Genomic DNA, 9,779 nt, shown 5'->3' with positions numbered 1-9,779 from the left:
AAAATAAACCATAATAGATGATGTGGCTGTATTGGAAATTATAAAACTTATATTCCTTGCTATACATCATTTACCCAGTGTTTACAATCAACTCATTACTCATTATGACTGAACTGAATTAACTATATGCATTAACATTAAATCAATATTCACATTAAACCCCTTTTTTGCATCTGCAACTGAAAATAGCACTTTTCTTTTCCAATAGGCACTAAGTAATTTGCCAACTCCCCATGAAGCCGCAAAGCATATTACTGAAACCATTTCCCAGGCTGCATATAGCACAAATGTAAATGAACATGTCTGTAATGATGACAACCATTAGGAGAAATATGGGAAACATCACGAGTATTGAATAAAAAGGCACTCATCCGTTTAGTTCTATAGCTGACTGTCGTAAATCCTCACAGAGCCACAGGTCCTTCCAGTCCCTCTAGATATCTCCTCTGTATACATCATGTTTACATTTCTCTGTGCATTCAAATGTGTCCATATATACATTGTTATTATCATGTGGGAAAGGATGGGATGGGATGTTGATAGCATGTAAGAGATGAGCACTTCCACGGAAACCTGGTTGCATCGCCATGGCAACTGGGTCTTACTTTCTCTTCCAACCATCCATAGCTGCCGTTAAACACTGTAGTGAGTTTGATATATAAATTCAAATGCATGGCCAGGTTTTGACAGCTAATCAATAAACATGTCAGTAGACACAATACAAGCAAAAACAAAACTGCAATTTAAAAATTCATAACAAAACTCAATATGAAATAATAATTGTTGTTAAATGCATGAATATCCCCTTGAAACCCCTGTTGCATCCTCGTAACAAGTGACAGTATAAACCCATTGAGTTTTCCCCAAGCTGTTTCCACGGTAACCTCGAAGAATATTCCTCAGTGGCCATGACAACCGGTGATGCACATCCGGTGTACTCGGCAGATTTTTATTTAGCCGCCAAGCAGGGGGCCGCGGTGCGTGTGCTGGCATTTGTGCATTTATGAATACGAATGTGCGCGGGCATACAGTGCGTTAGTTAAAAGAGATGCATTATACAGCTTTGTGTGCGAAGATGATATGTGGGCTAAAGTTGAAACGCAAGTTAGTACAAGTTGAATTAGAGATGAAGTTACATTATTTTCATTAATTTAGAAGGGATGTCATGAAATATGTCTGTGCCATGCATAGTAAATTGCTTGTTCATTATAGCTACAATCTTTATTAGGAATTTAAAGGTGCGCTGTGTAACTTTTCTGGAAGGTTCCCCGTCTTCTTGTCTCCATGGAGATGTTACTGCTTTGCCTGGGGTGTTACATGTTATTTCATTTAACTTACTTTTAGTCCACTGCAAGTTTTTATTGCTAGAAAATACCTTGAAAAACTTGCATTCTTGCAGTCAGCGGGGTTATCTCTCCATAGACCAACCCCGTACCTTGGCATTGTGGGGTCACCTGCTTACATGGAGGTAGATCATTTTAATGCCACAAAAAAAAGTTACGTCACGTTGTAGTGTTTGCTATACCAGATAAGTTTGACTATGTGGAATATTGATTATCTGTGTTTTTCTTGGCATGTGTGATTCTAAGATATCCCCAATGTACAATCCAAAACATATTAAGACATGTTTAGGATTTATGAAGCTTAACAAATTCACTATATATTGACCCAATTAAGAAAATGTTGACATGTTGTGTGTGTGTGTTTTGAAGATAAGCAGACTATTGATTTACCATGATGTCAAAAAGTAAAACTAACCATAACTAAACCATTAACTACATGAAATATAATCATAACCACAATTTTCTGTTGTTTTCTAAATGCCATCGTTTTTTTATGTATAGCCTATCATTTAGAACTCAGCTCAATATATCTGATTTTATTGGCGCCAGCAGCCCGTCTATAAATGTGTCACTGTGGCCCTGTAAATAGCTCCAAAAGGTCCTTGTCAGTAATGGCAGGGAAAACTATGTAAAAATCCATAGGGTCCATTATAGATGTACACCATGGCATGCCATAAACGTGTCCATAAGGGTAAAGGAACATAGGACAGGGAATTGTTTATTTACGAGGTATCCAATGTGTGGTCCAGACCCCGATGATGGTAGGGCCCAAACTCTAAGGAGGCTAAACAGGGTCTGGTACTGGTACTGGGATGAGAACACAGGTATTGTAGTGGGACCACATTGACTTAGCATCCACCAGTCGTTGCTCCAAATCCTGCTCTTGTTCGCTTGGGCAAGACACTTCACCATCCCTGCCTATGTACAGTGTGTGGTGTTGGTGATAGAGGAAGAGGTATTCAACTTTGCTGCCATCAAGCTGTGACTGTGACACTGGTTTACCACCACTTAGTATGGACTGAATTTAAAAAAGTACTTTGGGTATTTTGAAAGGTGTTATATATATTATTATGATTAATGGTAGAAAAAAAAAAGACCCAAGCTTGAGTGAAAAGTGAAGAAAAATATGAGGACCTAAATGACCATAGTGAGTGAAAGAATATGGACAGAGGGCACAGAGGAACGGAGAATGCAGTGGGACAAAACTCTCAAGTGGAAGAGAAATAAAGGATCGTCAGTATGCTGGGACAGCTTGGGGCTAAAACAACAAAACATTTACCACAGAACTAGTGATCATTTCTGTTTTAAGACCTGTGTTCTTCTCACCACTTGCCTCTCAATCAAAGTATGTTATTAAGAGTTAAATACCGTTAGTGACATGGACAAATTTACAAAATGTTACGCACACCATAAAGTCTGTGACGCAGATTGTATAAAGAAGTGGACTAAGGAATTGTGACGTCACCCACAGTGGTCGACTCCAAAAATGAAACTCATGAACTCACATCAAATGAAACTCATGAGGCTAGCAATTATAGGAGTCAAGATCCATATTAGGAATTTTTTATACTTTTTCTCTTACTATGGAATCCAGCCATTTTTGTCTTCCGTCTAAGCTGCAGTGTCAGTGTGCAGTGAATGCTCCTGGCCTGATGAATTGGATGAGACAGAGATAGTCGACCTTTTCATCCACACCTGTGAGAGTGTGAAGACCACATGTTGCGAATCCAAATTCTGCCACTACACATATTTTTTCACGCTAACTTTAGCTACAGAGCACATCTGAATTTTAATTTGGGCCACTTCAACAATTTACTTTTGCTGTTTAGGTCTTAATATAGTAGTAGTGTCCCTGCCCATGACCCCTGCTGGTGTGACGTTGAGGGTCCCCGACAGCCATATAAATAATCTATAAGTTACGAATCTCTCGCTGTGTGCATGATTTCACCACCAAGCCCTTTAGGAACTGCGTATCAAGTGTTGTACTCCCTTACACACCTCTGTCCAGTGAGCAGGGCAAATATTTACATGTAGATGTAACCAGACACCTTTTTTCCATTATCACTATCAGCATAAACTAATGAATGAAAGTGGCTGTACACGATTCTTTTCATTTAATAAAATGTAATTTGTTTTGTCCCCGGACATATTGTGCAAACAGCTCTTAGGGTCAAAATTGAACAGTTGTGTGCTGTCAGCATCTAGTATTTTTTATCATCCACGAACCAGGAAGTGAGGCTGCTGTGCTAATGGTATAGTAGCATACCGCTCTAGCCTCTAAAAGTTGTAAAAGTGAGATTCGAATTTGGATTGATGCAAACATTTTAAACTGAACTAATTCTGTTCCGTCATTAACAACACTGTCAAAGTTTATTGGTGAATATCTGCTTAAATATGATTTAGACAAACTTAATTTAAAAATGCATGTGGGTATTCTTATTAATATGAGTGTCCTTGTTTTTAATGGATCCAGACATTCAAAACAAACCTTGAGTTTTAACAGTAAACAACGTTTCAACAAATCTGTAGCAATCAGAATGAGCCTATGTTTTCGTGAAAGGTGGCTTGAAAGATGATGGTTTGATCCCAGCTACTAAGATTGCATACTGTCATTGGACAACATGCTTTGCTATCTTTGAATGTGGTGTTTTTATTGCTATGCTATTATTGCTATGCAGTAGGATTGGTGATAGTTGGTGGGGAGGTTGTTGGTTCACCCAAAATTTTGCACATGCTGTATTGTTTTCATGGTGACATATGCTCAACACCTCATATTAATGTGACAGTAGTACCCTTGGTAAACATTTACCTTCCAATGAAAAGGTCACAAGTTCAAAATCTAAAAGTGTACACAGTGTGTCCCTGGATGAGACACTTCACTCCCATCGGCCACTGCAGTAATAGTGATATGACCGGTTGTAACATGGGTTCCATCCTGACAGAAAAAGAGGACAACTGAGAGAAAGATAATAATGCAATAATGCACTAATGTAACTGGGTACCCTGTTGCTGTAGGCTTTAATGCAGCTCATGACAACAATGTGCCACATAAAAGAATCAATCCATTAAAATCCATTTTACACAGAATCCAGCATTCATCATATGTTTCAATAAAGCCATGACGGTAAATGTTTCCATCTCTATTGCGAGCAGCACTTGATGCCACCAGGCCAAGATACAAGTCAGATCTGTGGAGAAGCAAACCCGTTTTCAAGGTATATTTGAGCAATAAAACACCTTTATTTGAATATGGTAGATACTAGGGATGTAACAATAACCAATATCGTGATATTATATTGTCAAAATTCTCACAATAATATCGTGAACCATCACAATATATCGAAATACAAGTCTCTTTACTTAAATTAAGAGTTAGCTAAAAAAAATAGCTAAAAAAGACAGAGGGAACTACACAGACCACGACCCTTTGCTCCATTTCAGTGCAGACTACATGAAGAAATAACAGTTCTAAGCACTTTTAAGTCTTAGTTCTCTGGATTAGGTCTTGTCAAGGCATTTTAAGAGGCAAAAGTAGCATATTAACAGATTTGTTAGCCTTCACAATATATTGCAATAAATATCGTACAGTTTCATACAGTGATGATATAGTATCGTGAGACTTGAATATCGTTACACCCCTAGTAGATACATTTAAAGAAAGGCAAGGCAATTGGCAGGTTGTGTACCATTGACCAGAAGAGTCTACAGGTGAATCGCTATTGTTGCTATTGCTGCTGTACCCTTGAGCTTCACACATCATGTATGAATGTGTATGAGTGAGTGAGTCAGTCTTGTCTCTGCCATTCAGCCCTGTAACACTGAGAAGCTAATAGAGTAAACTGCAACAACATACATAAATACAACATAAATCTAATCCATTTATTTATTTAGGGACTGATAAGACCATTGTACGAAATACAAAAAAAACCCATCAATGATATCCATTCAAATAGTCATTTTCACAGCCTGGAACACTTGGCGGCACCTCTCCTAGCTTGCCCTCCTGAGTGTAATTCAGCTAAGTAATTGAACCTAAACGTCCCCCTTGTTTCTGACACGCGTGAGTGAGTAGCTAACCTTCCCTTTATGACAAGTGCCGTTAGCGACCTCTTTGATAATGCCACATGCGCCGCTAATTACATGTTTGGCTTGAAAAATGAATTGGCGCCCAAATAATGAGCTTCTGGATGGGGAAAGGGGTTAAAGGATTCAAAGCAGTACGGCAGCAGTATATTGAATGTGGAGTGCAGAGGAGACAGGAGAGGTGGAGCAGCAGTGGTAGAAGCAGCGAGCGATGCCCAGGTTGCCATGGCAGCGCCGTCTCTCCGGTCTCCGTGGGAACAGCGGCTGAATCCTGTTGCAGCTCGACTTTGCCCCTGGGCAGAGAGGAGAGAGAGCGAGGGATTGAAGAGAGAGGGAAGAGGAGGAAGAAAAAAAAACAGTAGCAGAACAGTTTTTGGCCCGCGGCGTTTGGGCTGACCTGGAAAATGTTTGGCGTGTGCGTATTCTTTCACTTTCTCTGTAATTCTTTTTGTTCGTATAGTCCCTCGCTCCTCTGGCAGTATAGTGGACTGTACTAATAAAAGGTTAATGCACGGTGCCATAAGAGCCCTCTAATCCTTATTCCCATTTCACATGAATGAGATCAATCCAATGTGTAGAATCTATTAATTTCATTACAGAGAGTGGATAGCTGTGTCAGATAAAACCACTGGGAATTGAATGTATAATTGGATTTATCTGGTTGTGTTAAACAGAAAAAATAAAAGAAACTCAAGAGAAGCATTTTACTCTTGTAGAAAGTTCAATCTTCATTAGACTCCTGCAGTGCTGAGGTGGAGTAGTCCTTCCTTTGTCCAGGAGTGAGTCAGTGTCCAGATGACCACCCATGAAACTTTCTCTACTCCAATAGTGTTGTTGTACTTTGCATTCTCCAACCTTCCAAGCACTGGATATATTGATATTTATGAATGTACAGTCCCTAACTATGACAACGTATAAGCTTTAGTCCAATGTGGTTCATTTGGTCTTCCAATAAATTATGTTATTAGGTTGTTTTTTTCAGACCAAGAGTTTGTTTTCATACCTGACAGTTTCGACTGCTCACTATAGCGATCTTCCTCAGAGTCGTCACGTAATGTTGCTTTGACGTGTCCGGTTAGCTGATTTATATAGGTTTTGGCACTGTCTTCCTACCAGTGGAGGGAGGATGACAATGCCAACTGATCACAGGACACGTCACAGCAAAATCACGTGACCACTCAGAGGAAGACCGCTAGTGAGCAGTCGAAACTGTCAGGTATGAAAACAAACTCTTGGTCTGAAAAAAACTACTTAATAACATAAGGTTTCCTCTGTCTTTGTAACTGAAGAAATTGCCTCTGTATTTGACTCACTGTCTAATGCTGCTGTGGCAACCTGTTAACAACAAATCCATTTCTAGATCCTGAACTAGGTTTGGTCAGGACAACTTAGCTGGAGGATTTCCTCTTGTGCATGTTTCAGGATGACAAGGGAATCCAGAAGTGTAGCAAAACACCAGGAGAACATGCAAACTCCCACATCATATTAAGGTCCCAAACCCAGAATTGATGCGGCTCTTTTGAACAGTTCCTTAATATGAACATTTAGAATCAGATCTCTTTTTTGTTTTTAAGAACCAAATCTTTTTCCTTCTAGTTTCTATAAATTTTTATACCGAGTAACCCTGACCCAAAACAAGAAGGACAAAAGCAGCACAGACAACACAAGTGAGGGCTTTGTGCACAAACAGCATATATGGCATCGTAATAAGGATTTAAATATAATTATTGTTGTGCAACATTTCATTTAGCTTATGCATAATTTCAAAGGGTAAACCCACTCCCAGTCTCAGTTTTCAACCTCAGTCTCAATCTTAACCTTGGTCATTTCTCTCTGTGATTAGTTTGTTGTTAAAATGAGTTCTCATAGCCAGTCTTTTGAATGGCTTTTTGAAGTGAACTGATCCAAAAGATCTGGATCCTAAAAGAGTCACAAATCCCATCAGTACTGTAAGGTGACTACTAACCACTCAGCACAATACTAACATTTAAACTTCTTAAAAATATCTTGAACTTCTACACACTTGTTTTAAGACTTAGACCCTACCATGCCTCATTTATCTTTGTCTTACTGATACATTGTCGACTCAGGTGACTTTCTTGTGTATATTCTTGTCCATTTCCCGGCTGCCCTGGCACCAGCCCATATTAGCAGAGCATAAGTGGCCCTATTAGCCGTCCAACTAGCCAAGAAAACAGATGATCCCCTCTGACAGTGCCCCTATTGTTGCGGCGAGGTCCACAACAATACCAGGCCTGTCCATGCTCCGCTCACACTGGTCGATTCTGGGCACCACTCTATCAGCCAGCCCTGGGGTGAGGAGGAGGGAGGAGAACTGATTTATTACTATGTTATTGTGTGGGCCTATGATATGTGCCGAGCCCCCATATCTTCTGCATGACTGCCGTTTCATTACTTTATGATGGTTGGGGATTGTTCACTGGCCAACTTTGCTTTAGCTCATAAACTTTTCATCATTGGCGCTGACATTAGCATGATTAATTATACTCTGAGAGGTCCAAAAAGTATATGGGCATATGGGGATGGTGCAAAGTTTGAAGTCATCAGTCATTTAAATGGGTAGTATGCGATTGTCATTAACTTTATGTCATTTTCAGTATGAACACAATATATTCGTTGCATAAGCACATTTCAGAAAATGGTTGAATTAGTGTAATCAGTGCATAACAGTTTGTTTTATCTAATGATATCCAGGCTTTCAAAACTTGGTTAATACAGTAGATAAACTTAAAGCAGTCCTATTAGGCAAAATCGACTTTTCAGAGCTTTTAACCACATTATAACTTCACTATACGCATTGATCTGTACTTACTTCACTCTCCAAGTTTATTTTCTTAATCAGTGATACACGTAGGATTTGGCAGTGTTGCATAGTCATTTTGGTACAAAGGACTGGAGCTATCCATCAAGGCTGCCGACTCTTTGTTGCAGTTTTCTAATGTGGAAGTCACTGGATATGTTTCTTTAATTAAGTCATTTTAGATGAATATTGTGAGTTAAAATATCCAAATTATAGCTATATATTGTAGGAGACATAATCACAATAGGTCTTCTTTAATGTGAAATATTTTATACTCTACTTTTAAAGCTACATGCTGGATCAATAAAGTAGATCAGCATCAGCAGAGGGCACAAGGACTCCATCTTCTAGTCCACTGTGGAGTGAAGCAATTGCAACTAAGTCTGATGAAAGTGTGTGGATTGTAAAAACACAATGAATTACATGAATTACCACAAAATTAAGTGTTTGGGAGACTACATTAGCAAGAATACTTTAACATGCACAAAGTAAGTGGTTTATAATAATTGCATTTTAATAAAGAATGAATAAAGACTTAATTCATAATCTACAAATAATTTATTAAGAATGATTCAGGCTTAGAAATGAATTAATTCATCCTCTAATGAAAACTCCTAACCTTGACCACATAATTAAAAACTTATGAAGCTTGAACTATTCTTAATAAACTATTAAGTAAGTAACTACACATTTCTGACCATTAGACAGAATTGGTTCAAACTACTAAACTATTAAAGTCTGTTTTTAGCTATTATTGGAGGTTGTCAGTTTCTAGAATGTGATCATGTCATACTCCCAGATGGGGGGTAAGAGCAAGATTTGATTTACATGATTTTCTCATAAGGTAAATTCACAAATATTTATCCTGATTATTTATATTGTACAGGAAGTAAGAACTTGCTACATTTCAACAAAAATCAGCATTTTACCATTATTGGCCTATAGGTTGTGATGTCATTCGAAACCCAGCAATAAATCAATAAACTTATACCTAATAATTAAAGGGCCTATTTTTAGCTATTTTGTAACTTGAAAACTACCCCTACATGACATCACAATGTGAAACTGAGCATTTTGATCCTTAGAGATGTAAGCACAATAATAATAAATGATAACTCAAACATGTATGAATAACAACTCCAGGTATGTTTTGATGAGGCAACAACATTCTAACATGGCTTCAAGCTCAGAAGAGTCAATTTTTCATAATACAGGATCTTTAATATCTTACAATAACCTTTGACCCTAAGTAGCTAAGCCTAACAAAACAATTACTCGGTACCATAGTGTGCAAGTGTGTTATCTTACAAGTGGATTATGTCACAGACTTGTATTTGTCTTGAACACATTGAGCACGCTGCACTACAGACTACTGCACTGACATCACCCCGCTCAACATATAACGCAGTGTGGACACAAATACAGGCAAATATTTATACTGTTTTACACCTGTTTGAGATTAAAGCAACGGGGCTAATCTTAATACCCTGTAATCTGAGAGCAGTCCGCCTCTCCAGTGACGTCAATGTTTT

Source organism: Boleophthalmus pectinirostris, unplaced genomic scaffold (genome assembly GCF_026225935.1).
Source record: "Boleophthalmus pectinirostris isolate CB_2022bp ecotype Guang Dong unplaced genomic scaffold, ASM2622593v1 HiC_scaffold_21, whole genome shotgun sequence".
NCBI lineage: Eukaryota > Metazoa > Chordata > Actinopteri > Gobiiformes > Gobiidae > Boleophthalmus > Boleophthalmus pectinirostris.
The sequence above is the reverse complement of the archived record's forward strand: the minus strand, read 5'-3'. Positions refer to the sequence as shown.